Source organism: Nuphar pumila, chromosome 8 (assembly GCF_984573655.1).
Source record: "Nuphar pumila chromosome 8, dmNupPumi1.hap1.1, whole genome shotgun sequence".
Lineage (NCBI taxonomy): Eukaryota > Viridiplantae > Streptophyta > Magnoliopsida > Nymphaeales > Nymphaeaceae > Nuphar > Nuphar pumila.
This window is the reverse complement of record NC_143256.1, coordinates 111,537,507-111,565,322: the sequence shown is the minus strand read 5'-3', so window position 1 is coordinate 111,565,322 and position 27,816 is coordinate 111,537,507. Positions and strand designations below refer to the sequence as shown.

Here is a 27,816-nt window from a genome sequence, read left to right as displayed (position 1 = left end):
AAAGGCAAGCTGACAACTTTGGACGCGTTAGCTAAAAGAACCAAAGCGCACAACCCATGCTACTTGCAAACACTTGGAAAAGCCACTATCATTTAAGAAGTTCTCCAAATAGTACAAAATTCAGATATCCCAAGGAAAATCCGTTACAAAACTCCAAATATCCAAGACGCGAGCTAAGAGCAGGAAGAAGAAAGTCTTGGAGTCATCTTGTCATCACGCCATCGCCTGTGGTGTACCTAATCATCACCTGTACCCATAGAATGGGTTAGTTTCGCGAAAAACTAATTCAGTAGGTTACGCAGTTTAAAACAGATATGCAGTTAAATAGGTAAACAATTGTGAACACCCCAAATTTTTCAAAGTTTTGTAAAAATGACCCTTTTGCCCCCGGTTCCATTTTTCTGAGAAAACCAAAGCTAAATTTCAGTCAATTCTTCAGATTTTCTGAATTAAATTCCATATGGCTATATTCAAAATTTATTCCGGATCTGAATCCAGTGTTTTAAATCCACATTTCTTCAAAATCCGGATCCAAACGCATTTTCTGAAGAAATTTCCCCAAAAATAGCCTTAAAATTCTCAGAAAAATTTTCTTTGTAGGTATTTTGCAAAAAAACACAAAAAAAAAAATAGTTTTAATCTTTGTTTTCTCGCAAATCTTAGGATTTTTTTACCTAAAAATGCAAAAAAAAAAATTGGAAAGATTTTGAGAAAAACAAATGATTTCGAGCCTTTTTGAAAAATAATTTTCGCTAAAGACCTCCGAAGCCCTCTTTTGTAAAAATTTGAAAGTTGAAAGGGGGGGGGGGGGTCTTTGAAAAACCCTTTTAGGGTTTTTCTTTTACCCTTCGTAAGGAAGAAGAGGGGGAGGGAGGCGCAGCCGCCCCTCCCGAAACTGTCTCCAGCCGCACGCCTCTCGTCTCCCTCCATGGCCGGTCGTTTCCCCCCCCCCCCCATGTGCGATCTCCACGCTCATCCTCCATCCACCCTCCATCACGAAACCACATACCTTCATCTCCACCTTCCATCTCCAACGAGTTTTCCACTCGAACCTTCCACTGCTCCTTTAAAAGAAGGCATCCATCGCTTCTCAGGGGATCGATCATCTTTTTCTCTTCTGAGGCATACAGTATTCTTTCTGGCAAATCACCGATCAACCACCGAATTCCCTCTGAAATCCTCCATTACAATCCACGATTCAATCGGCTAAGGACATCAGGGACTCTTCAGAATCGTCATATTTCTTCCGTCCAAGGTTCCCCCTGCAAAAACAAGAAGAAGAAGCTCTCCATAAGGCGTCTCCCCTGCAGCCGCCTGTGAGAAGGCTTGAAGGAAACCCCACCTTCAGACAACAACCTCTCCTCTAGCATCCATCGGGTTTTTCCTGAGAACAAAGGATTTCAATCCATTTTTCACTCAACAAGTCTCCCCTCCAGGCTACTGAAGAATTTCTTCCTTCCCGATTTCGGCAGTAAGAATACAGTAAGTACTCCCCTTCCTCTTTGATTTTCTCTAAAATTCTCTGGTTGTTTCTTTTTTTTTCTCTCTTTTTCTTTCTTTCTTCTTCTTAAAATTTCCATTAACGCACCATTGAGGGCTTCGGTTTGCTTGTAGCAACACCGACCCCTTTTGTGCAAGATCAAAAGGACCATCGTGCTCTTACATTCTTTTGAAATTTTCTTTTATTATTTCAAGATTCCTTTCACATGTAATCTCTGTTTATGATTCTAAAATTAGAATTATCCGGTAGCAGTTTATTAACACTGTCCCTGTGTCTCATGTTCTTGCACGCACTTGTATGTTTTTTTTTTAGTTGTTCATGTCCTGTTCCTATTTCCATCTCAACTCTCATTTTCCTTCCAGTTGATTTGATCCTTGTTTTGATGCTTGTTGGGTTCTCTGTTTGCTGTAATTTCTGTTTTATTTTCCTGTTCTAAATTTGCTTCTGATTTCGATTCACGTTTTGATGGTTTTGCTATATTCTCTCGTATGCTCGTCATTCCTTTCTATTTTTTTTTTTTTCTGCTCAAGCACGTTTGAATATTTGCACATACCATTGCTAGGATTTCCTTTGTGTATACCACTTGTATAAAACCCCACTGTATTGGTATTGGTAGGACCATACATCGATCCCATTGGCATGCTCAGATTCATTCCATCTCATCTTCCACATTTCATCTGTTAGCTTCTTTCTTTTCCTTTTGTTCATTTCTGCCTTGAAAGCATGAAAGCAGCGAAAAAAAAAAAAGACTGACCTGTTGTATATTAAGCAGCTAAGATCGATCTACTATGCTGAACCATACTTGATCCACAGATAGGATTCAACTGCTAATGATCTAAAATCGGATCACACAAGTGTTTGTGTTTGTTTTTGGTCCAAATCTACCCTGAATAGCAATCTAATATAATACGCTGAGGGTCTGAACGATTTTATCATAAAATTCTGGTGTGGAATCTATTTTTGCTTTATTTTCTTTTTCTTTTTTTTTTATGAAGGACAACCTTCAGAATTTGGTGTGCTGCCTCTTTTCCTTTTCTCAAATTTCTCATACATACTTGCTGAAGGTCCTGGGCTTTATGAGCTATAGTCATATTTGCGATTCTAGGGATATCTATTGCTTCCATTGTGACATGATCCCTGGTCCATCTTGGTGGAGTAGCGTTTCTTGTGTATGAACTGCTATTTGTTGAAAGCATGATGTTTGGTTCTCTTATATCGACAATGGCTGTTTTACCTACACTTCAGAAGTTAGGAACATATATGAATCTTTATGCAATTGGTCTTTGGGGAATCTGTTCTGAGTGATACAATGGCAATTTCATTGTATAGGACAAAGTCATCAAAAAAAAAAATCATGTAACTTCACCCAGAGCATCTCTTTTATCATTCTAAGGTTCCTTGAGACTTTTGTTTGTTCTGGAATTTGTCATCTTGTCCTGAGATCTTGGTTTATCATTTTTGGGAATGATTTTTATTATCATCCACAAATCTTGTCATTACAAGGATTGTTGCTGGATTCTCCTGCTTTCGCTTTGCTTATTGTACTCTTTGCGGCTAAGATCTGATTGCCTTGAGGGTTTTATGTCAGTTTTATAGCGATAATTTGTTTTTTTGGCAATTCTACTATTTTTCTCTGTTCGGCTTATTTGTAGTTAGCTACATCATATCCACCTTATGTTTAGAAGAAATAGCTTGCTGAATACCAGTAAAACATATATATATTTTTTTTTAATAAGATGCATATATTTTCTGTTTTAAGTCAGTTTGACAGTATCAGATTTGAAATACTAAAAGTGGATGAGAGTATGGGGGACTGTACCGAACTGAAATTTATATCAACAGTTGTTGATATTGCTCCTCAAATTGCTGCCTGTATTCCTGTTTCAAATTGAATTGCAGAAATGTTGTGATATATGCTACCTTTGCTACCTCAGCATGACTCCACTGTTAAAAAAATTGACATATGGGATCGTGGGATGTTAGCATTAGTGTACAAACTGTAAGAGAATTTGGTATACCAATTATGCAGTTCAAGCTTTGTCAAGACTAAATGGATATCGATATGATGAGAATCATAATACAGCCTTTTCATTCACATCTCACCTCATTAGCCACTACTATACATTTCATATTTATCCATTGCACATATAGGATTTTTTTTTTTCGGCTTATGATACTTCCTATATATATATAATAATATATGCATGGGTATATACGAACACTTTCTCATAAATATAGAATATGCATTGTAACCTCCTCCTCATTTCTAAATGTCTTCCATAAACATGATTAACACTTGTATTTCTTTTATCATTTTTGTCAAGTGCTAATCCTGTTTTGCAGGAAATATGTGGATAAAGTTGTCATTATTTGAAGTCATAAATTTGATTTTATGAGTTGTAATAGCTAGGCTTTAATGAAAATTTACATTTCTCGCTTTAGGTAGAATGGATGAGCATCATAGAACACCATGAATTGTTTATTCCATGCATTTTTTTCTGTATTTCTCAAAATCCCCACAATGGTGAAACACGAATGGCACGTGCACCATTTCGTAAAAGGTAAGTTAATTCTAAGTTGACGATTTACATCAACGGCCATAGTCGGGGTGTGAACAAAACTTAGAATTCTTATCTTTTACGAAATAACATTGGATCCACACTGGATCCACTTTCAAAATCCATCATATTTTCTCAAAATATTTTTTTCTTTTATCAGAATTTAACTTAGGATTAACTCAAAATATATACCAATGGCCATAGTCAGGGTATATTGAGGGTTAATTTCATTTTAAATTCTATAAAAGCACTAAAAGGGCATTTTATCCTTCATTTGAAATTAGATATGACTATTATATAATACATTCAATGACCATAGTCAGGGGTGTATTATATCATTAGTCTTATTTAAATTCATTTAAAGAATAAAATATGATTTTCAAACCCAATTTCAACTTATGCAAATTCATTCATCATATAGGGTAGAATTGCATCATATTTTCAAAACTTCTTTTTCAAAATCCCAGGTGTTTCTTCTTCTTCATCAGATCTTATTCAAATCCAATTCTATCTCATTTTAAGATTCAAAATTTCAAATTCAAAGTCCAATTTGACTTTGAAATTCCTTTATAAACTTCAAATTTCCAACTCAATTCAAAATCCAATTTCAAAGTTCAATTTAACTTTGAAATTATCTTATTTCAGAAGCAAGTTCATCACCTTATCTTCAATCAAAGTTTGGATTTGAATCTCAAGTTAAATTTGGGTTTCTAAAACCCATATTCATCTTTAAAGGTCCTATTTGGACTTCTCAAAACCCAAATCCAAAGACAAATCCTAGTCTCAACTTGGATCCAGATTTCCAAGTATAAACTTCATTCCATTTTGGATCTCCCATCACGGATCCAAATTCCATTTAGAATCCAAATCCTTATTCCCCTTTGGATCTCCAATCATAGATCCAAGTTTCTCTTAGGATCCAAAACCCTTATTCCACTTTGATCTTCAATCATAGATCCAAATTTCTCTTAGGATCCAGATCCTCACCCTACTTTGGGTCTCAGTTTCAGATCCAAATCCATTCTAGGATCCAGAACCCAATTCTACATTTGGATCTCAGACTTCAGATCCACTCCATTTTAGGATCCAGAACCTAAATCCATCTTGGATTCCAAAGCTTGGATCCCATTCTTCTTAGGATCCAGAATCCAACTCTACTTTGGATTTCAGATTTTAGATCCAAATTCATTCTAGGATCCAGAATCCAATTCTACTTTGGATCTCAGACTTCAGATCCAATTCCCTCTTAGGATCCAGGGCCCAACCCTATCTTGGATCTCCAACTTCATGTCCCAATTCCATTCCAAATCTTGAATCTGATTCCATTCAAAATTCCAAAATCCAAAATCCACTTTAAATTCCAATTCTTAAAGCCAATTCCATTTCATTCAAACCAAGTTCTTATTTCGGATCCTAAATCCAAAAATCAACTCAAAACTCTATTCAGAATCCAGAACTTGGATTCGGATTTCATCTTGAAATTCCAACTGTTACAAATCCCATTCCTCAATTCCTTTAGATCCCCCACATTTCCTTCTAACTTCAAAAACTTCAAAGTTAGAATTCAATTTCATTCCAAATATTCATCCAAGTTCAAACTTCCAAATTCAAAGTCCATTTATGACTTTGAAATTTTCTTTTTTTCAGTTTTAAGATCATTCCTCTCAAAGATCTAAATTCATTTTCCTAAGCTCTGATTATTCTAAAAACTTAGAACTTCAAATCTTAAATTCTAAGTTAGAAAATATTTCTTCACTTTATCTGATTCACTTGGAAATTCTTTAAAATATTTTCAAAAAGAGCATACATCTTTGCATTTGCACAAGCATGATTCATTGTGCATTTTAGACTTAGGATAAATATTTAGATAATTTCTTAGCAAAGCAAAAGGCATTAATTCGACCCTTGGTTCGATTACCCCTGGTAAAGGCGCCAGGAACGGTCGAACCTCGTACTGACGAGCGGATCCCGTCTCCCAGTTTTCCCGCAAATATTTCAAAAACGGAGGCGAGTTATTTCAAATATTTTTAAAATTAAGGTCAAGTGAAACCCGCAAAAGAGTTCCTCTTCTCTTCTCTTCTCTTCTTTCTTTTCTCTTCTCTCTTTCTTTCCGTCTTTTATCTTTCTCCCTTCAAAAAGGAGGAAAATAAGGGATTAGAAAGGAAAAGAGAAGGAAGAGAGAGAATATTACGAGAGGAAAAATTTTGCGATGATCACAACAATGCAAGCAGGTAAATAGTGCAAACGCGTAAGTAATGCAAGCGAATCTCACGACCCAACAACCAGTGTGAACAGACTTTATGTTTCGATATTACAGGTCTGCGGGTACGCGCAGGCAAAACGTAGAAACAACTGAGACTAGTTCGGGCGTCTGTTATTCTATGTATTTTGAATAACCCGAATAGCTAGTTGAGTCAGCTCCTAAAGGGACGGCTTTAGCCGAGAGAGGATTCCCCAAAGGCTGAAAAGTAGTGTCACGGATGCATCCAACTTCTGCAGAAGTGTTGAGCTAACTATTGTAGCCCCTTTCCCCTAACTCCAATGACTGAGGAGGCCGGATCATTGCCCGTAGGGTGGATGTTAACAACCTGTCCATTGGAGTTTATGTACCGCTCTGTCCTCTCCCTTGACAGACAACAAGAAGCGAATGGGTGCGTTAGGGGTTGTTTAACTAACGACTCATTCTATGTTGTGGTCTTTAAGTCACTCGAGCATCTTGCCTGTGAAGGCGAATGTGAGGTCATTTTATGTGATTACAGCATTGTGCATTTAGCACTGTTCGAGGTCGTACGACTGTCTCATCCGATCATCACAGTACAAGACATGTCGTGCACGACTACAAGTACTCTAGGATGAAGGGGGTATAGCTTCTCAATAGAAGCCTCGACAGGAGTGTTTCACAAAGATGTAATGTTTATCAACTTTACTTTTGACATTCTTTATGTTTTGAAACAGCAGTACCTTGTGCCAACATTATGCATGTGATTTTTTAGAATCTCATCCGCTATCGGGGTATCTACATGCCTCGCATGACTCGATACCGGCCTCGATAGACGGGATACGGGTTTCTCAACAGAACCTCAATTCGTCTGCAGGACTGCATACTCGAAGAGTCAGGATCCTTGCAAGGTATCACTCTCCTTAGACGAGGATGTAACGCTAGCTTCCAACTCAACTCTCGTCGCAAGAGAGAGTGGTAAATGTCCCTTGCATCCTCCACGACGATGCCTTTAAGGCATACGCAAAGAGCAAGAACTTGCACGTCATCTGCAATAGCAAGGCAATACCAACACATATGCAAAAGCAAGGGCCTAGGCGCAAAGCGCGACGGCAAGGTAAAGGCGGTAAGCAGAAGTGCAACGCAAAACCTCGGCACAACGCATAACGACAAGTAAAGACTATAAGCAGGAGTGCAACGCAAAAACCTCGACACAACGCACAACGACAAGTAAATACTGTAAGCAAGAGTGCAACACAAAAACCTCGACGCGATGCGCGACGGCAAGTAAAGACTGATAGAAGGTAAAGGGCAAGGATCGCAAAACCGCGTCCTTGAGTTAAGTGCATACTCGTATATATATATATATATATATATATATATATATATATATATATATATATATATATATATATATATTTATTTATTTATTTATTTATTTATTTATTTATTAAATGATCGTTTTTAGTTTAATTGAACTTAATTCAATTATCCAAGTCCTTTGTGCAATCTTTCCCTACCTTGGAGAGTTGCAAGCTTGCTGGTGTCTACGGGTGTACACGATTGACGGCTCGGGTCGTGGAGCGCGAGCGGGATCTGTCGTAGCTGCAATTATGTGATATTAACACGCAACCAAGACAAAAGCAAAAATAAGGAGAAGACTCAACTTCTCCAATACATAGGGCTGGGGCAGGGCCAAACGGCTCTGTCGCCAAAGAACAGGTGCAGAGGCCATCGGCCCCCGCTGGTTATTTTAAAAAGACAAGGGCCGAAGGCCCCTGTTGGAAATCTTAAAAGAAAAGAAAAGCAAGGGGTCATCGGCCCCTGCTAGGAAAGTACAAAGGGCAGGCGCAGATGGTCCCTACTGAAAAGTACAAAGGGCAGGGGCCGATGGCCCCTGCTGGAACAACAAAAAGGGCAGGGGCCAATGGCCCCTGCTGGAACAGTAAAAGGGGCAGGGGCCTTCGGCCCCTTCTGGAATAGCAACAACAAAAAAGGGCAGAGGTCGATGGCCCCTACAAGGAAAATAAGCAAAGACAGAGAGACGCAGGGGCCAATAGCCCCCTACGACCTTTAGGAGAGGAGGCAGGGGCCTGTCGATTTGCTTAACAGGAAACAAGACAGGGACTCGGTTCCTTAGAGGAACAGGAGGCAGGGAGGGGTCTCGACCCTCCCTGGTAGAGTCAAAAGGGCATGCAGGGGCCCCAAAAACCCCTGCTGGAACCCTCCTCACAGCCGGTAGGGGTTTTACCCCTGCCGACCTGTCGGCAACAGGTGGGGCTAAAACCCCTGTCGCACAGCCCTTCCCCGTCGTAAACAACCGATGGGAAGGGGCTTTGCCCCCGTCTGTCGATGACAGGGAGAAGAAGAGAGAAGAGGGAGAAGAGGCGGCAAAAGGGAAGAGAAAAGGGGGAGAAAGGCATACCTGGTGGTCGCCGATGTTGTTGGCGGCGGGCTGTTGGAGGTCACCGGCGTCGGTGACGGTGGACGAGCGAGAGGGTAAGGGAGAGAGACGAGAGAGCAGAGGGGAAAGGCGGTGAGGGGGGTTTCGTAACCCTCCTCCCACCTGCCTCGCTGTCTTTAATGACAGCGAGAGGCGGTGGTCCTGGTCGGGTCCGGATCCGGCCCGAATCAATACAATTTTTTTTTTAAGTTGTTGCATCCTACCCTCTATAAAATAATTTCGTCCGCGAAATTTTTATTGCATATATTGGTCAAAATACAAGTCAGGGTATTTTTCCCTGATATCAGACTCAGGCTTCCATGTACATTCATTTATTCTATGGTATTGCCAACGTACTTTTACACGAGAGATCGTTTTCGATCTGAGCACTTGGTCTCGATGATCAACGATTGCCACAGGTCTTTCCTCGAATGTCAAGTCTTTTTGGATATCCACATCATCATAATGTGTGATGGGTCGTGAACGTATCTTCTCAGCATAGATACGTGAAAGACGTCGTGGATCTGAGCGTACTGAGGAGGCAGCGCAACACGGTAAGCCGCCTCACCGATCTGATCTAGGATCTCAAAAGGTCCGACGAACCAGGGACTCAGCTATACCTTCTTCTCGAAACGAAAAACGCTCTTGGTAGTGTTAAAATGTAAACTGCAATATATATATATATATATTATTTAATATTATTATATTTTCTTTTATTATTTTATTTTTCTATTTTTTTATTTTCTTTTTTACCATCTAGTTCAATAGAAACTAGATATTTTGATCCAGTCAAGTTCCTGTTGGAACTTGACTGTGCAAGTAGCTGTTAGACTGTAGTCCAACAGCTATAATAAATGTTGTTGGACTATAGTCCAACAGCTATAATAATAAATGTTGTTGGACTGTAGTCCAACAGCTATATTAAGAGACGTTGGAATCCAACGTCTCTTTTTGGAGAGCTCAAAATGAGCTCTCCTCTCTCTCCCATTTTTTTGTATATATAGGGGTGAACCCCTTCAATGTAAAGTACTATGCTTCTTAAGCATTTTGTGTTAAGAAGACACATTTGGATTGGATCGAATCTTGATCCAATCCATAACACCGCCTAAGGCACGCGCCTCTAGGCGGTGGCATACTTGTAATTACATTCCTTTTTTATTATGTATTTTGTAAAATGTACATTTTGAGTATAAATAGAATGATACAAAGGGGGAGATGCATTCTGCGCCCCACTTTATCTCTCCTCTCTTCCTCTCTCTCAGGTTTTCCTATTTCCCTCTCTATTTCTCTCTCTTGTTACAGCCCACATATATCAAAATCTTACATGGTATCAAAGCAAGGTTCGGGCTGAAGACATATCGTGCGGGATCTCTCTCTTGATCGTAAGTTCCTCTCTCCCAAAATCCCTAAACTTCTCTCCTTCTTGCCGTGAATCCCTCTTTCTCCCAAATAACCCTATTTCTCCTCTTCTTCTTCTTTCTTACCGTGAAGATCTCCTTTTACTCCGAAAACACCATCTGTTTTTGTCTCCACTGTGCCCTAATTTCTGCCCTAATTTTCAATCCGCCCCTAATTTTCTCAAATTTTGCCCTAATTTTGCCCTAAATCCCAAATTCGTCTAATTTTACCTTAAATCCCTCTATGGCTGCCCTCTCTTCCAGCTTTCTTTCTCAACTTATCTCTCAAAAACTCAATCAAACCAATTATTTGACGTGGAAACGTCAAATCATCCCCTTTATCAAGAGTCATCGGCTTTATGGCCACATTGATGGCTCTCTTCCTGCACCACCTGAGTTCAATGTGACTGATGTGAAGAATGCTGCCGGGGAAGTTGAAAGCACATTAACTGAGCCTAATCCGGATTATGATACATGGACGGCACATGATCAAGCTCTTGTTGCTTATATCACATCAACCCTTTCAGATGAAGTGCTCGCAGGGATTGATGATGATCTCACTGCAATGGAGTTGTGGCAGGCCTTAGCCACAACATATTCCCAAATTTCTGAAGCCCGATTTCTTCAACTTAAGAGGCAATTTCAAGATTGCAAGCGTGGTACTAGATCAGTTTTGGAGTTTATGACTGAACTGAAGAATATTAGTGATCAACTGGCCATTGTGGGACACCCTATTAACGATAAAGACAAAGTTCAACAAGTCCTAAGTGGGTTGGGACCTGATTTCGATGTCTTCTGTACTGCTTTAGAGGTGTTGCCTTCCCTTCCCTCATTTGAAGATCTCAAGGCAAAACTGCTTCAACATGAAGCCAGCCGATTGCAACGTCAGGACTTATTGCCGCATGGTCAACACAATGTTCTTGTTACAAACACTTATTCTCATCCAGGGAATCGTGCTAGAGGGTTCCATGTGCAACCAGGGACGGGAAGAGAAATCCTTCCTACTCCTCAGGCTACCACACAGGGCAATATCCCACGGAGGATCCCTACTTGTTTTTATTGTAACAAAAAGGGACACGTAAAGTCTGAGTGTTGGCACAATCCGCAGAACAAAGGCAAAGGGGTTCGACGCGATAACACGCAGACGAGTTCACATGTGCCAGGCAACCATATTCCTCCAGATGTGCAACAAATTCTTATGACTGCTATGTCCAAGATCAATTTTAAACAGAATGAGGAAGGAACTTGGTATGTGGACTCTGGTGCAGCAACTCATGTGACTGATAATGCAGGTAAACTTTCTAGTGCTCTCCCTTATTTAGCTCAAGGCTCAGTTGTTACAGGAGATGGATCCCATCATAAGATATCCCACATTGGAAATGCACAAGTGTCTTTGTCTCACTGTTCTTTACCCTTGAAAAATGTTCTAGTTGTTCCAAATATCAAGAAAAATATTATTTCTGTCTCTAAGCTTATTGATGATTCTAATTCCTCTGTTGAATTTACTCCATCTTCTGTTTATGTCAAGGATGCTCGAACCAAGAAGACATTCGCTGAGGGTGTTCGCAAGGGCAACATGTACGTTCTTGAGGAAGCTCCAACAGTGTCTGCGTCAAGTGTCTCAGTTCCGTCTTCTCCTAGTCCTCATCCTGTTGCTTTAACAGAGTATGATAGGTCATTCATTTGGCATGGCCGTTTAGGTCATTGCAGTCATTCTTTTATTCGTGATCTTGTTAAGAATGGGTTCATCCCCAAGTCCAGTCTGAGTCCTGCCAATGAGTCAGACATGTGCTCTAATTGTCATATTTGTAAGAGCCATGCCTTGTCTTTTCAGTTGATAAATAAACGAGCATCCAAATTATTTGAGACAATATATTCTGATGTTTGGGGACCAGCTCCTCTTTCTTCTTCTTCTGGGAGCAAATATTATGTTGTTTTTATAGATTCTTACTCTCGATACACTTGGATTTATTTTATGAAGCATAAATCCGAAGTGTTTCACTTGTTTACTCAATTTCATGCCTTAGTCCGCAACAAATACTCCTCTAATATTGTGCATTTCCAATGTGATGGTGGGGGAGAATTTATCTCAAAAGAATTTACTGAGTACTTACTAAATCATGGGATCACTAGACAGATTTCTTGTCCACATACACCTCAACAAAATGGCATAGCAGAGAGAAAACACAGACATATAGTTGAATCTGCATTAAGCATGTTACATAATACTGGCATCCCCATGACTCTTTGGACTGAAGCTTTCCATACTGCCGCATATATCATCAATCGTTTGCCATTGTCATTACTTGAAGGAAACTCTCCATATTTCCTTTTACATCATGAACACCCTGATTACAATGTGCTGCGGGTTTTTGGGTGTATTTGTTATGTTCATGTTGATGTCTCTTTACGAAACAAATTTCAGGATCGGGCTATTATGTGCAGATTTATTGGTTATTCTGACAATTATAAAGGGTATAGATGTTACAATCCCAAAACTGGGCGTGTACACATTTCCCGTCATGTTGTTTTTGATGAACTCAGATTCAAGGACTCGACAGACACATTTGTGGAATCCAATGCTGATCCTCAGTCTTATGATCCATGGCTAAGTGTTGAAATCTTATCTCCACAGGGTGATCCACATCAATCTTCGGCTCCAATATGTCATGACACTTCCTTTGCCTCATCCCAAGTTGATTCAGAACCATCCACATGTGATCCTCGACCATCTGGTTATTTTTCAGGGATGACTTATAGTAGAAGGCTTCCCTCTATCCGTGCTTCAGACACAACCAATGTTCTTCCACGCAGATCAGAACGGGTGAGACATCCAATTGACAGGTGGGTCAGCTATGACAATTTTTCTTTAGATTTTCAGATCTTTATGACAGAGGTGAACAAAAATGAGGAGCCCAAGAGTTATGATCAAGCCTCTCAAGATAGACGTTGGATTGATGCCATGAATGAGGAGATGTCTGCCTTGCATGAATGTCAAACTTGGGCTCTTGTTCCTCGACCAGACGAGAAAAATGTAGTGAGTTCCAAATGGGTTTATAAGATTAAATATAAACCCGATGGCAGTGTTGATCGATACAAAGCCCGTCTTGTTGCCAGAGGATTCACTCAACAGTATGGTGAGGATTATAATGAAACTTTCAGTCCAGTTTTCAAGATGGGGACAATACGAGTTATTCTTTCACTGGCAGTGTCACATGGATGGCCTTTATATCAGTTGGATGTGAAGAATGCCTTTCTTCATGGCTATTTGAAAGAAGAAGTATATATGGAGCAACCTCCAGGGTATGCATCAAGTGATCCTACTCAATGGGTTTGCAAACTACAGAAGTCATTATATGGGCTCAAACAAGCATCTAGATCATGGTTTGACAGGTTCTCTCTCCATATTCAGCAGGCTGGTTTCACTCGAAGCGCTCTTGATCATTCTTTATTCTTATATCGGTCAGGTGAAACTGTAACTTGGCTTCTCATATATGTGGATGATATAGTACTCACGGGAAACTCTTCCTCTCATATCGCTCATGTTAAAGAGGTCCTACAAGAGGCTTTTAAAATGAAAGATCTTGGCGAGCTACGATACTTCTTGGGGGTTGAACTTGATAGAAAGGATAATGAGATGACTCTCACTCAACATAAGTATGCTCTTGACATATTAAACAAGGCAGGGATGTCGCAGTGCAAACCCATAAATACTCCCAGTGTTCTTAACTCCAAGTTGCGTGCTCTTGATGGAAGTGATGCATATCCTAATCCTCGGTTTTATCGAAGTATTGTTGGCATGTTGCAATACCTCACTTTTACCCGTCCTGACATAGTATATGCAGTGAACCAGGTCTCTCAATTCATGCATGCTCCCACAGAAGAGCATATAGAAGCAGTTAAGCGGATTTTACGCTATCTCAAAGCTACTATTGGAGATGGCCTCGTTTACACAAGGTCCTCAAATGTCTTGGATGGACATCATCTTTATACCTATACTGATGCTGACTGGGGGGGTGATCCAGATGAGAGACGGTCTGTTTCGGGTTATTGTGTTTTTCTTGACTCCAATCTCGTCTGTTGGAGTAGCAAAAGACAACAGGCAATTTGCAAGTCAAGCACAGAAGCAGAATATAGAGCCATGGCTGCCGGCACTGCTGAAGTTGCATGGTTACGACACCTCCTTGGAGAACTCTTACTTTCCATTGCCAGCTCCTCCTTCCTTTGTGATAATCAGAGTGCTATTAAAATGGCTTTCAATCCCATCTCTCACAGTCGTACCAAGCACATAGAGATTGATCAACATTTCATTCGTCAAAAGGTTGAAGACGGGGTCATTTCTCCAACATATATTCCTACATCACAACAGGTGGCGGACTTGTTTACTAAAGGACTTACAGGCGAGCACTTCTGGACTTTGAAGAACAAGTTGTGCATGATTCATCCCCATGCCCAACTTGAGGGGGGCTGTTAAGACGACACATTTGGATTGGATCGGATCTTGATCCAATCCATAACACCGCCTAAGGCACGCGCCTCTAGGCGATGGCATACTTGTAATTACATTCCTTTTTTATTATGTATTTTGTAAAATGTACATTTTGAGTATAAATAGAATGATACAAAGGGGGAGATGCATTCTGCGCCCCACTTTATCTCTCCTCTCTTCCTCTCTCTCAGGTTTTCCTATTTCCCTCTCTATTTCTCTCTCTTGTTACAGCCCACATATATCAAAATCTTACATTTTGTTCATGAATAAAGTATTATTTATTTTTCAAGTGTTCTTCCCTTTATACCCTTTCAAGGGTCATGCTTGTAGTGTCTCTAATAGACACTTGTTTGTGAGTTATTTGTGCATTTGTTGAAGACCACCATTTTATTACATGGTATCAGAGCTACGAAATCATTAGATCTTGAAGTGCTTCCGCCTCGATTTCCGTGCCACATTTACAAAAGGTGTTTCATCACCTTGTTCTTGGCTCAAGAAGATTTGTTTGAAGAAAGGCGAACTTGTGCTACAAAAAAATTTTGGTTTTGTATCCTCTCTTATTCCTTTGTCTACTCTTTTTCTTTTCTTTTTATTTTTCTCTCTCTCTCCTCCTATTTATTCCTCTCTTACCCTTGTAAAAGATGGATGACAATGATAAGATCACCATCATTCCTATGAAGCTAAATGATACTAACTATGTAATGTGGGCTTCGATTATGAAGCACCACATTTGGGGAAAAGGTTTATGGGGTATAGTGGATGGTTCCGATTTGGAACCTAAACTATCTCTTACCAAGAAAGAGGGTGATAAAGAGGTTCCTCTAACGGAAGAAGAGAAGAGTAAGGCGTTAGCCACTTATGGAAAGAATGGAGGATAGGGCATGCAAAAATTATGTCATGGCTCATCAATAGCATTGACATTAAAAAATGCTCTAGTCTAGCTAAGTTTGAGCATGCCGATAAGGCTTGGGAATACCTCAAAAACATGTATTCCCTTAAAGATATTGCACATGTATGCAATTTACAAGATAAAGTTCGGACAATGACTCAAAAAGATAAAACTATTCGAGAATATTATAATGAGTTGTCCGAACTTTGGGAAGAGTTGGCTCTTCTTGAGCCCAAATGGCATTGTGTCGAAGACATCGAGCTTCGCCAAAAGCAACTCGATATGGAACATTTCTATCAATTTGTGAATGGTTTAAGGCCGGAGTTTGAATCCACCAAATCAGCCCTTTTACATCGTGGAAAAATTCCTTCTATTGTTGATACTATAGAAGAGCTCACTATGGAGGAAAATAGACTTAGAAAAAGTACTCCAAAAGTTGATGATGACTCCGTTTTAGCTGTATCTAGACCGGGGAATCATACTCGTACTTACAAGCCGCCTCATTTTGGAAGGCAAAACGGCGACTTTGATAAAAGAAAAGTTATTTGTCATCATTGTCATGAACCGGGGCACTATAGGCCTCAATGTCCAAAGTTAAAAAGAAGAGAAGAAAAAAGAGTTGCATCTGTTGAATCTGAGTCAAAAGATCAAGATGCACCTGTGTCTATGGCTCAACTGATGGAAATCCTTCAACCTCTTCTCAAAGGGGTATCCTCCTCAACCGAAGCCTCAACTGGAGCGGCAGTTGCATCTTTCTCCGGTCCAGGTAACTTTCCTTGGCTTTTAGATTCTGGTGCTTCTTTTCATATGACCCCAAATGTTAATAGTCTATCCGAATGTCTTAAAAATAACTCAAGTGTGTCAAAGGTTTTTACAGCCGATGGCACATCTCTCGAAGTAAAAGGAATAGGATGTTTTGAAAATCTTCAAAAATCCAAAAGATTTTTTATCCTAGAAGTTAGATATATCCCTAAACTTAATTTGAATCTCTTATCTGTCTCGCAAATATCTGATTATGGATGTAATATCTCATTCTCTTCTCATGGTTGTTGGGTACAGGATCGCCAGTCAGGGAAGCTGATTGGGGAAGGCCATAGAGAAGGAGGACTTTATTACATGGACTTTTTGGAATTACCCAAGAATGCATTTTGTTATAATATTCAGAAATTAGAATTGGATTTATGGCACAAAAGGCTTGGCCATCCTCATATGTCTAAAATTCAATATTTTCCAAGTTTGGAAAAATTTTGTAATTCTGAAAATTTTTCTTGTAAAGACTGCATTCTTGGCAAAATGAAAAGGTTACCATTTCTTAGTAGAACTTTTGTTTCCTCACGACCACTTGAGTTAATACATTCGGATGTTTGGGGCCCCGCACCAGTTATTTCCAAAGGTTGTTATACATATTATGTCATTTTTGTTGATGACTTTTCTAGACATACTTGGATTTATTTTCTTAAACATAAATCTGATGTCTTCGCTAACTTCCAAATATTTTATAAAATGGTTAAAAATAAGTTTCAAAATGATATTTCTGTTTTTCGCACTGATTCAGGGAGAGAATTTATGTCCAACGAATTCAAAGACTATCTCAATTTACATGGTATTACACATCAAAGATCATGTCCACACACTCCACAACAGAATGGCCTAGCCGAACGCAAACATCGGCACATTATGGAAACTACTAGGACATTGCTAATTGCAAATCAAGTTCCAAAAAGTTTTTGGGCTGAAGCGGTCCTAACTGCCACCTACCTCATTAATAGGATGCCATCTTCCTCATTAAAGAATACAACTCCAATAGAAAAGCTTGTTAATTTAACTCCAGATTATTTTAGATTAAGAGTCTTTGGATGCAAATGTTTTGTTTTCACCAACAGAAATGATAAACTCTCTCCTCGTGCAATCCCATGTGCCTTTTTAGGATATGCTGATAATCAAAAAGGCTACAGGTGTTTCGATTTTCAAAATGACAAATTATATGTGTCAAGAAATGTATCTTTTTTGGAAAAAGAAAGCTTCTTTGGATTTGAAAAATCCAAGGATGTCACTGAATACTCGTTTTTAATTGATCCAACTTCAAAATCCAATGAATGTGATGTTGGATGTGACCTTGACAATGATCAAAGTCCTATTGTTGTTGAAAATGATGATAATGAAGAGCAAATCCATAGGGATGTTAGTCTACAATATTCAAGACGTAGAGAGCAAAATCTTCCATGTGCATTACAAAAATACTCTGAAGTCTCACCTAGAAGAACGTCTAGAATCTCTAAACCTCCAGAAAAATTTGTGTCTTATGAATCTTTTTCACCCACGTATAGGGCCGCCATTACATTAATACAATCATATGTTGAACCATCATCCTATTCTCAAGCAAAAAATCATATAGAATGGATAGAAGCCATGAAAATAGAATTGGATGCACTAGAAAAGGCCAATACTTGGACGATACAAGATATTCCTCCGGGTAAGAAACCTATAGGTTGTAGGTGGGTATACAAAGTCAAAACCAAAAGTGATGGGACCCTGGAAAGATATAAGGCCCGTTTAGTAGCAAAAGAATATGCTCTAGAGTATGGTATCGATTATGAAGAAACATTTGCTCCTGTGGCCCGTATGACCACTGTTAGAACTTTAATAGCCTTGGCCTCCATTAGAACATGGCCTATCTTTCAATTAGATGTCAAAAATGCTTTCCTGAATGGGAATCTCGTTGAAGAAGTATACATGGAAGCCCCACCTGGTATTAGTATCCCTAAGGGTAAAGCTCTTCGTCTAGAAAAAGCTCTTTATGGTCTTAAACAGGCTCCAAAAGCCTGGTATGACCGATTTAGTCATGTTATGCTTGATATTGGTTTTCAACCTTGTTTAACTGACACTGCTTTGTTTGTTAAGAAATCTGATGCAGGCATCATTATTCTTCTTCTCTATGTGAACGATATGATCATCACCGGAGGCGACAAACAGGGAGTTGCAAATATCAAATCTCTTCTTAAAACTCACTTTGAAATGACTGACTTAGGTTTATTAAGATATTTTTTAGGCATTGAAGTTGCTTATTCCCCTCGGGGGTATTTGATATCTCAATCTAAATTTGCTCTTGATATCGTTTCAAGGTCTGGAATTACAGATGATAAGAAAGTAGACACTCCAGAAGTTGTCAATGTTAAAATGAAAATTGATGATGAAGAACTTCTTGATGATCCTACTCCTTATAGACAACTTGTTGGAGCTCTTTCTTATCTTTCCATTACTAGGCCAGATATAACTCATGCGGTTCATACAGTCAGTCAGTTTCAGCATGCTCCCACCTCCGTGCACATGGGAGCGATTTTGCGTATTATTAGATACTTAAAATCCTCTCTTTCACGAGGACTCTTCTTGTCTGCTTCATCTTCATTAAATTTAATTGCATATACTGATGCTGACTGGGGAGGTGATCCCAATAATAGACACTCAACTACTGGTTTTTGTGTGTTCTTAGGTGAAACCTTAATTTCGTGGAGGTGCAAGAAGCAGCAGAAAGTCTCTCTTTCCTCCACCGAAGCTGAATACAGAGCCATGGCAACCACCACTATGGAGGTTGTTTGGCTCAGACGATTGCTAGCGGATATGGGAGCTAAAGCAACGCAAGCTTCAAAGATGTGTTGTGACAACAAAAGTGCGATCTACATTGCAAGCAACCGGACATTCCATGAGCGTACTAAACACATTGAGATGGACTGTCACTATGTCAGAGAGGAATACTTACATGGAACCATTGATCTGCCATATGTTACATCAGAATATCAATTAGCAGACTTCTTCACCAAGCCTCTCGCTGCTCCCAGATTTCACTTCCTCTTAGACAAACTTTCGTTCATTTTACCGTAAGTTTGAAGGGGAGTGTTAAAATGTAAACTGCAATATATATATATATATATTATTTAATATTATTATATTTTCTTTTATTATTTTATTTTTCTATTTTTTTATTTTCTTTTTTAGCATCTAGTTCAATAGAAACTAGATATTTTGATCCAGTCAAGTTCCTGTTGGAACTTGACTGTGCAAGTAGCTGTTGGACTGTAGTCCAACAGCTATAATAAATGTTGTTGGACTATAGTCCAACAGCTATAATAATAAATGTTGTTGGACTGTAGTCCAACAGCTATATTAAGAGACGTTGGAATCCAACGTCTCTTTTTGGAGAGCTCAAAATGAGCTCTCCTCTCTCTCCCATTTTTTTGTATATATAGGGGTGAACCCCTTCAATGTAAAGTACTATGCTTCTTAAGCATTTTGTTCATGAATAAAGTATTATTTATTTTTCAAGTGTTCTTCCCTTTATACCCTTTCAAGGGTCATGCTTGTAGTGTCTCCAATAGACACTTGTTTGTGAGTTATTTGTGCATTTGTTGAAGACCACCATTTGATTACAGGTAGGAGATACCTTAACAAAAACCATATCTCCTGTTGAGAACACGAGCTCTCTACGTCGCCGATCGGCGTAACACTTCTGCCGACTCTGCGCGGTACGCAGACGTTCCCTGATCATCTGCACTTGCTGAGTATAGTGCTGTAGCACTATAGGTGAATCTAGCATCTGTTCACCAACCTCATCCCAGTAAACAGGTGATCGACAAGACTTCCCGTACAAGGCTTCGTACGGAGCCATACCGATACTCGCATGATAACTATTATTGTACGCGAATTTTGTCAACCCGGTATGAGAGTCTCATTCTCCCTTCCAGTCCATCATGCACGCTCGCAGCATGTCCTCCAAAGTTTGAATCGTGCGTTCAGATTGTCCGTCGGTCTAAAGGTGGAAGGCGGTGCTGAATTTCAGTTTCGTGCCCAAGGCCAACTGCAGCTGCTCCCAGAACCTGGAGGTGAACCTCGGGTCACGATCGGAGATGATTGACACAGGAACACCGTGCAATCTCACAATATCTCTGACATAGAGGTCTGCCAAGCTGTCCAGTGACTGACTGAGTCGTATATGGAGGAAATGCGTCGATTTAGTGAGTCGATCCACGATCACCCAAATCGCATCGTGTTTCTTTCGTGTCCTCGGCAAACCGATGATGAAGTCCATCGAGATGTCTTCCCACTTCCATTGAGGAATTTTCATCTGCTGCATCACTCCGTTTGGCAAGTCAAGCACTTTGAAACGTACTCGGCTACGTCCCGGTTTATTCCACTCCACCAATACCTGCACTGCAAATCCTTGAACATCTTCGTGCCGCCCCGGTGAATCGTGTACTTGGACTTATGGGCTTCAGCGAGAATCTCATCTCTCAAAATAGGATCTTCTGGCACCCAGAGACGATCCTTATGCCATACACCTCCTTCCTCACTCAAACGGAAGGAGGTATTGGCCCGCTAGACTAGAGCCTTCAGCTTTTCGTACTGCGCATCGACCTTCTGACTGACAAAGATCTTTGACAATAGCTCAGGTTGAGCTACCATGCTGGAAAGACTGATCGAATCTTGAGTGACCACAAATGGTTCCCACGATATCAGATCCTCGATCAGCTTCCACCCCGCAAATAACAAATTAACGGAAACGCTGGGAGACTTGCAGCTCAGAGCGTCGGCCACGACGTTCGCTTTTCCTGGGTGGTAGGACAAGGTAAAGTCGTAATCCTTGAGGAATTTCAGCCAACGTTGCTGCCTCATATTCAGCTCCTTATGCGAGAACAAATATTTTAGGCTTTTGTGATCTATAAAAGCCTCAAACCGCTCCCCGTACAAAGTGTCGTCATATCTTCAATGCAACGACCACTGCTGCTAACTCCAAATCAGGAGTCGGATAATTCTTCTCATGTATTTTAAGTTGGCGCGATGCATAGGCGATCACTCTATCATTCTGCATTAAGACGCAACCCAAGCCTGTCCCGGAAGCGTCGATGTAAATCACAAAACCACCTTGACCCGAAGGTAGGGCCAAAATAAGAGCAGTCGTAAGATGTTCCTTCAACATCTAAAAACTGCTCTCGCACATGTCGTCCCACACGAACTTAGCTTCTTTCTTCAGGAGCTTCGTCAAGGGTAGAGAGATCTTAGAAAAGTCCTGGATAAATCTTCGGTAATACCCAGCTAATCCAAGAAAACTCTGAATGTCATGCACATTCCTCGGTTGCTGCCAACTGAGTACAGCCTCAACCTTCGCGAGATCCACGGACACACCTTCCTTGGAGATAACATGTCCCAAAAACATGATCTCCTCGAGCCAAAACTCGCACTTAGAGTACTTAGCGAACAAACCCTCCTTTTGCAAGGTTTCGAGAATAACCCTCAAGTGCTCACGATGTTGCTCCCAGCTATCGGAATACACCAGGATGTCGTCGATGAACACGATCACGAAGGTGTCCAAGAAAGGTTTGAACACCCTATTCATGAGATCCATAAACGTTGCAGGAGCGTTAGTGAGTCCGAAGAGCATGACCGTAAATTCGTAATGCCCGTACCTGGTCTGAAAGGTCGTCTTGGAGATATTATCTCCCTTAATTCTGAGTTGATGGTACCCAGATCTAAGGTCAATCTTTGAGAAGATCTTGGCCCTCTGCAACTGGTCGAACAGATCCTCGATGCGTGGCAACGGGTACTTATTCTTTATTGTCGCCTGGTTAAGCATCCGATAATCGATGCACAGCCGCAATGATCCGTCCTTCTTTTCCACGAACAAGACAGGAGCTCCCCAGAGCGAGACATTGGGGTGGATGAATCCCCGATCCATCAACTCCTGCAACTGCTTCTTGAGCTCTTCGAGCTCGGCTGGCGCCATCTGATATGGAGCCTTAGAAATTGGCGCAGTGCCGGCAGCAACTCGATGCTGAACTGCACCTAACGAGGTTGAGGAAGGCCTGGCAATTCCTCCGAAAAGACGTCTGGAAAATCTCGAACAACCTCCAAGTCTCCCATCGGGACTCGCGTCGGCTCGGACTGGATGATACTAACCAAAAAGGCAGTGCATCACTTCCTCAGGTATCTCTGCGCCTTCAGCGACGAAATCAATTTGCTCGCCTGAACGAGTTTCACGATCTTGAATTCCACCTTGGGCATTTCTGGTGGAGATAAAACAATCCTGCTATTTTGGCAGAAAATCTTGGCATGATACTTGTGCAACCAATCCATGCCTAGAATGACGTCAAATTCCGTCATCACTAGCAGGATAGTACAAGCCGGTAAATGTCGATCTGCCAAGACTACGTCCAACTCTGGTACGTAGGCCGCACAAATGGTGTTTTTCCCAATCGGGTTATACACTTTAAGGGTATTATGTAAGGGTTTTACAGGCATGTGCAAAAACTCAACAAAATTTACCGAAATAAAAGAGTGTGTGCCACCACAATCAAAAAGCACAAAAATCGATTGGTTAGCGACAAAAAGAGTACCTTGCACTAGGTCGCCCTTAGTCAACTGCTCGGCCTTGAAATAGTAGACGCATCCCGGCGCCCTCCTCTGACCGCTGGCCTGCGGTTGTGGCGTCTGATACTGTTGTTGTGGTTGTGGTGGCCGAGGGAGCAGAGGTGCTCCGCTGGTCTGCCTGGAATCGTCAGCCGCCTTTTTACGGCAATCACGGGCGTAGTGGTCCATCTTGCCACAATACAGGCATCCGCCTGTGTCGAGCGGGCACGCCTGTCCAAGGTGAGATCGCTAGCATCTGGGGCATACATTGCCAACCTGCTGCCTGGCTAGAGGGTTGCCCTGAAGCTGCTGACGCTTCGAAGGAGGATACTATTTTCTTCCTCCTTCGCTCTTTACAAGAAAGAACGGTCGTTTGCCTGGGCTGTCGGAAGGTGTCTTCAGCTCACCACCCGTAGCGGGTGGCCTCCTGCCCTGAGTACTCTTAGTGCGCTTCAGGCTTCACTCAGGAGGGTGGCGGCAGCAAATGCCACAGAGAAGGTCGAGGGCATGCTGGTTAGGACCCGATACATGAGCCCCTCCTTCAGCCCCTGAACAAACTTTCTTGCTCGCTCGCGATCATCCGCGAACAGGTTGGGGCAGTAGGGTTCTAAGCTCTGGAATTTGGTGATGTAATCCGTCAAACTCGAATTGCCCTGGCTGAGCTCCAAGAACTCCACCTTCTTCTTCTCCCTCGCATGAGGCGGAAAGTAGTTCTCCAATAAAGCCTTTCTGAAAGCTTCCCAAGGAATGGAAGAAATTCCCGGAAACTGCACACTCCAGACCATATCCCACCAACTGCGAGCATTCTCCTTCAGCCTGAAGGTCTCGAATAACGTCTTCTTGTCATCGAGCACTGACAAGACCTCGAACACTCGTTCCACCTCCTTCACCCAGTTATCGGCCATGTCTGGGTCGGGCTTGCCGTCGAAGGACGGGGGTTCAAGCTTCAGAAATTTCTCATACGTCACTGCGGTATGCGGAATCAGCTCAAGAACGGGCGTTGGTTCCCTTTGAGAACGAATCTGGTCTCGCATAGCCGCTGCCAAGGAACTTAAATAATCCATCACGAATCCCCGTTGATCTGATCATTCGTCATCAAACCCTTCGTTTGAGTTTCTTGCCATCCTTGAAGTAAACAAGGAATACCAATAATTAGAAATTTCAGAAAGCTCGAAATAAGCCAAAAACATAAGTACTATTTATGTTTAACATAAGTAGTTTACGAAAACCCAGCAATGCTGGTACATAAGCAGAACGTGTCAAGCCACTTAGCTTAACAATGCAAAATACACCTACTAAGCAAGATAAAAGGTATACTCACAGCGCAATGCAGATGCTCAATGGTCAAGAATCCTTGCTTCCCTTAGCTCTGATACCAAGATGTAACGCCCCAAAATTTCAAACTTGTAAACCTTTAAGAAAAACAGACAAGAGACTAAACAGAAATATCTTTATCTTAGAGATGGTTTATGAAATCAGCGGAAGACTATTCTTTTGTTAATTTCAGAAAGGCAAGCTGACAACTTTGGGCGCGTTAGCTAAAATAACCAAAGCGCACAACCCATGCTACTTGCAAACACTTGAAAAAGCCACTTTCATTTAAGAAGTTCTCCAAATAGTACAAAATTCGGATATCCCAAGGAAAATCCGTTACAAAACCCCAAATATCCAAGACGGGAGCTAAGAGCAGGAAGAAGAAAGTCTTGGAGTCATCTTGTCATCACGCCATCGTCTGTGGTGTACCTAATCATCACTTGTACCCATAGAATGGGTTAGTTTTGCGAAAAACTAGTAGGTGCACAAGAGAGACTACAGAAAACTGAATTATGTACATTTAATTCAATATGTTACGCAGTTTAAAGCAGATATGCAGTTAAACAGGTAACCAATGCAAGCAAGTAAATAGTGCAAACGCGTAAGTAGTGCAAGCGAATAAGTAGTACAAGCGGGTCAGTAGTGCAAGCAAGTCAGTAGTGCAAGCGAATCTCACGACCCAACAACCAGTGTGAACAGACTTTATGTTTCGATATTACTGGCCTGCGGGTACGCGCAGGCAAAACGTAGAAACAATTGAGACTAGTTCGGGCATTTGTTATTCTATGTATTTTGAATAACCCGAATAGCTAGTTGAGTCCGCTCCTAAAGGGACGGCTTTAGCCGAGAGAGGATTCCCCAAAGGCTGAAAAGTAGTGTCACGGATGCATCCAACTTCTGCAGAAGTGTTGAGCTAACTATTGTAGCCCCTTTCCCCTAACTCCAATGACTGAGGAGGCCGGATCATTGCCCGTAGGGTAGTTGTTAACAACCTGTCCATTGGAGTTTATGTACCGCTCTGTCCTCTCCCTTGACAGACAACAAGAAGCGAATGGGTGCGTTAGGGGTTGTTTAACTAACGACTCATTCTATGTTGTGGTCTTTAAGTCACTCGAGCATCTTGCCTGTGAAGGCGAATGTGAGGTCATTTTATGTGATTACAGCATTGTGTATTTAGCACTGTTCGAGGTCGTACGACCGTCTCATCCGATCATCACAGTACAAGACATGTCGTGCACGACTACAAGTACTCTAGGATGAAGGGGGTATAGCTTCTCAATAGAAGCCTCGACAGGAGTGTTTCACAAAGATGTAATGTTTATCAACTTTACTTTTGACATTCTTTATGTTTTGAAACAGCAGTACCTTGTGCCAACATTATGCATGCTATTTTCTAGAATCTCATCCGCTATCGGGGTATCTACATGCCTCACATGACTCGATACCAGCCTCGACGGACGGGATACAGGTTTATCAACAGAACCCCTGCTAAGTAGTCCGCTCGAACCCCAACTCGTCTGCAGGACTGCATACTCGAAGAGTCAGGATCCTTACAAGGTATCCCTCTCCTTAGACGAGAATGTAATGCTAGCTCCCAACTCAACTCTCGTCGCAAGAGAGAGTGGTAAATGCCCCTTGCATCCTCCATGAGGATGCCTTTAAGGCATACGCAAAGAGCAAGAACATGCACGTCATCTGCAATAGCAAGGCAATACCAACACATATGTAAAAGCAAGGGCCTAGGTGCAAAGCGCGACGGCAAGGTAAAGCGGTAAGCAGAAGTGCAACACAAAACCTCGACACAACGCATAACGACAAGTAAAGACTATAAGCAGGAGTGCAACCCAAAAACCTCGACACAACGCACAACGACAAGTAAAAACTGTAAGCAGGAGTGCAACGGAAAAACCTCGACGCGATGCGCGACGGCAAGTAAAAACTGATAGAAGGTAAAGGGCAAGGATCGCGAAACCGCGTCCTTGAGTTAAGTGCATACTTGTATACATAAATATATATATATATATATATATATATATATATTTGTATATATATTTATTAAATGATCATTTTTAGTTTAATTAAACTTAATTCAATTATCTAAGTCTTTTGTGCAATCTTCCCCTACCTCGGAGAGTTGCAAGCTTGCTGGCGTCTGCGGGTGTACATGATTGACGGCTCGGGTCGCGGAGCGCGAGCGGGATCCGTCGTAGCTGCAATTATGCGATATTAACACGCAGTCAAGACAAAAGCAAAAATAAGGAGAAGACTCAACTTCTCCAATACATAGGGTCGGGGCAGGGCCGAACAGCTCTGCTGCCAAAGAACAGGTGCAGGGGACATCGGCCCCCGCTGGTTATTTTAAAAAGACAGAGGCCGAAGGCCCCTGTTGGAAATCTTAAAAGAAAAGAAAAGCAGGGGGCCATCGGCCCCTGCTGAGAAAGTACAAAGGGCAGGGGCCGATGGCTCCTGCTGGAACAATAAAAAGGGCGGGGGCCGATGGCTCCTGCTGGAACAATAAAAAGGGCGGGGGCCGATGGCTCCTGCTGGAACAACAAAAAGGGCGGGGGCCGATGGCCCCTGCTGGAACAGTAAAAGGCGCAGAGACCTTCAACCCCTGCTGGAATAGCAACAAAAAAAAAGGCAGGGGCCTTTGGCCCCTACTGGAATAAATAAAAAACAGGGAAGAGGCCGATGGCCCCTGCCAGGAAAATAAGCAAAGACAGAGAGACGCAGGGGCCAATAGCCCCCTGCGACCTTTGGGAGAGGAGGCAGGGGCCAAAGGCCCCTGTCGATTTGCTTAACAGGAAACGAGACAGGGACTCGGTTCCTTAGAGGAACAGGAGGCAGGGAGGGGTCTCGACCCTCCCTGGTAGAGTCAAAAGGGCATGCAGGGGCCCCAAAACCCCCTCCCGGAACCCTCCTCACAGGCGGTAGGGGTTTTACCCCTGCCGACCTATCGGCAACAGGTGGGGCTAAAACCCCTGTCGCACGGCCCTTCCCCGTCGTAAACAACCGACGGGAAGGGGCTTTGCCCCCGTCTGTCGATGACAGGGAGAAGAATAGAAAAGAGGGAGAAGAGGCGGCAAAAGGGAAGAGAAAAGGGGGAGAAAGGCATACCTGGTGGTCGCCGGAGGGAAGCTCGTCTTAAGGAAGGGGGTCGCCGATGTCGTTGGCGGCGGGCTGTCGGAGGTCGCCGGCGTCGGTGACAGTGGACGAGCGAGAGGGTAAGGGAGAGAGACGAGAGAGCAGAGGGGAAAGGCGGTGAGGGGGGTTTCGTAACCCTCCTCCCACCTGCCTCGTTGTCTTTAATGACTGCGAGAGGCGGTGGTCCGGCTCGGGTCCGAATCCGGCTCGAATCAATACAATTTTGTTTTTTTAAGTTGTTACACAGGTCATCATCGATCTAAAGTAGTCTGCATGAAGGTTTCGGGAAGAGGGGTGGTCTGGTGTATACTATACTATGACAAACTGTTTCAGATCCATACATCCAAGTACATATTTTTGTTTATCAATTTCAAATGAGGCCTAACTACATATGCTTTCTTTACATGAGTTCTAACAAATTTTACAGAAAGAACTTGGAAATGGAGGTAATGCTTATGAAAAAAA

At 41.8% G+C, this 27,816-nt stretch overlaps 1 protein-coding gene across 1 annotated transcript in view; it reads right to left on the bottom strand.

The window, feature by feature from the left end:
• Positions 1–27,816, bottom strand: part of LOC149830226 (uncharacterized) — a 109,682-nt gene that overhangs the window by 43,451 nt on the left and 38,415 nt on the right. The window lies entirely within an intron of this gene.